Genomic DNA, 2,500 nt, shown 5'->3' with positions numbered 1-2,500 from the left:
TCCCAGAAATAAGAAAAAACCGTGGCGACCTCATCTTGCCTTTGCAGTGGCCTTGCTTTTGAAGTGACAGTAACCTAAGCTGCTTTCTGAAAACAAGACGCTCTGTCCTGTTTTGGCAAGACTGCTCCAAAATCTGGCCCCTCCATGGAATGCACCTCCAAATTGCTTGCAGGAACCGCCCGTGCCTCTATTGATATATCAGGTACTGAACCCCCTCCTTGGTTTTGAAAGGAGGGCTTTCCAAAAAAAAAAAGGGGGCACCTTTACTTTGGTTCTGTTTTGACAGCATCTTCATCTCCCTGCAGTCACTGCCGTCTTGCTGTTGCAGGGACGCCTATCAATCTTGCTCTCACAATGACGGTGCCTTCATCGAGCGTCTGTGTAGAAGGCATTTTCGCCCTGCTTTCGAAGGCATAGTGCCTCCATTCCGCTTTTGGAAAGACATTTTTGAAAGACGTGAAGACATAACTGTCGTCTTGCTTTCTCGCGCGGAGAAGGACGGTACTCTCGTGATGTTTTTACGAGGGAGAGAGAGAGAGAGAGAGAGAGTCCGTCTTATACGACGCTTCAGATAAAGTCTCCTGCTGATAGCTTTCTCAGAGGAAGTCCCTGAGAAAAGGACTGTGCTCTCGTAATGAAGCGACGTTTTGCTTGCTACAGCATGGAAGGCGAATTTTGTAATGGAGCCTCGTATGCTTGTGAATTTTTAAATGCTACCTGAAACAGACCTGGTTTTAATGAAAGCTGCCTTTATCATCATCTGTTTCTTTCATTATTCCTAAAAGTTCTTCTGTCACAGAGAGAGAGAGAGGGTATTAAAACCCATCAACTTATTCCTTAGACTTTTCAATCTCCATCAGCAATTAATATCTTTCTCCTGCTTTTATCTTATTATTTCTTCCTGTTCTGTCTTTATTCTTCACTTCTTCTTATTTCTCTATTGGGAATTTCTTACCATTGTTTTACTTCTTTCCTAATCCTCCTGTCCCATTTAATGAACTCCATACCTTTATTCATCATCTGTTTCTTTCATTATTCCTATTTTTCCTTCTTATTTCTTCTGTCACATCATTCCTCTTCTTCCAATTACTCTTCCTCTGCCACGCTTTCCCAGGGGTATTAAAACCCATCAACTTATTCCTCATCTACTTCTCAATCTCCATCAACTTCGTATCTTTCTATTTCTTTCCTAATCCTCCATTTCTCTTCCTTCTCATCTCTTCTTCTCATTCCGCCACACCCCCACCCGCCCCCGCCCCCAGGGGGCACCGAAAGATCCACCGAAGCCCCCCGGGGGGATTAAATGAACCCCATCAACTTATTAATCTCAATATCACCTTCGCATATCTTTCTACTTCTTTCCTAATTCTCCACTTCCTTTCTGATCTCTTCTGCTTCTTCCCATTCCCCTTTCTTCTTCTTCTTCTTCCGCCACGCCCCACCCCCAACCCCCAAGGGGCACTGAATGATCCCCCGACGCCCCCGGGGGCATTATATGAACCCCGTCTACTTATTCCTCATTTACTTCTCAGTCTCTACGATCTTCCTATCTTTCTAGTTCTTTAATAATTCTCCATTTCCCTTCCCTTTTATCTCTTCCGCTTCTTCCGCCACACCCACAACCCCCTCCCCAAGGGGGCACCGAACGATCCCCCCGTGACGCCCCCCCGGGGGGCCATTTAATGAACCCCCATCATGTATTAAGGGACGGGGGATCGCGCGGGCGCGCAATTTATTTGGCGCTTCCGACGGAGTCTTTTGTAAGAATGCGCAGACTACTTAAGAAAGAGAAGCAATTTAAACTTTGGGTAAAATGACATTTTAATGACACTCACGGTCTCCTGGCCTCTGTGTTTTCGGACCGCGGGATGGCTGCTGCTGCTTGCTTGCTTGCTTGCCTGCTTGCTTGCTGCCTGCTTGTCTCCTGCTTGCTGCTGTCTTTCGACCGCTAGACGGAGGACAAGGATGAGGGAGAGGAATGGCTGCCTGCCTGGCTGCCTGCCTGCTTGCTTGCTTGCTTGCTTGCTTGCTTGCTTTTCTTGCTTGCTTGCTTGCTTGCCTTACTTGCTTGCTTGTTTGATTGTTTGCTTGCTTGCTTGCTTGTTTGCTTGCTTGCCTTGTTTGCTTGCTTGCCTGCTTGCTTGCTTGCTTGCTTGCTTGCTTGCTTGCTTGCTTGCTTGCTTGCCTGCTTGCTTGCTTGCTTGCTTGCTTGCCTGCCTGCTTGCTTGCTTGTCCCCTGCTGGCTGACTGACATAAGAGGAAGAGGAGGAGGGAGAGGAAAAGGAGAAGAAGTAGAGGAAGAACGATAAGGAGAAGAATGTCTGCTGTCTTTCGATTAACAGAAGAGGAAGAGGATGAGGAAGAAGAAGAAGAAGAAGAAGAAGAAGAAGAAGAAGAAGAAGAAGAATGTATTGCAAAAGAAGAAGGATAGGAGGAGAAGCAGGCGACGAAGGGTGAGAATGTTAATAAGGAGAATGAAACAGATGCGAGGCAGATAAAG

At 46.6% G+C, this 2,500-nt stretch overlaps 1 protein-coding gene across 2 annotated transcripts in view; it reads right to left on the bottom strand.

Moving 5' to 3' along the window:
• LOC136849927 (ketohexokinase-like) overlaps positions 1–2,500 on the bottom strand; it is a 324,411-nt gene that overhangs the window by 281,935 nt on the left and 39,976 nt on the right. The window lies entirely within an intron of this gene.

The sequence above is a fragment of the Macrobrachium rosenbergii genome, chromosome 21 (genome assembly GCF_040412425.1).
Source record: "Macrobrachium rosenbergii isolate ZJJX-2024 chromosome 21, ASM4041242v1, whole genome shotgun sequence".
Lineage (NCBI taxonomy): Eukaryota > Metazoa > Arthropoda > Malacostraca > Decapoda > Palaemonidae > Macrobrachium > Macrobrachium rosenbergii.
This window is presented reverse-complemented; position numbering and strand designations above follow the sequence as displayed.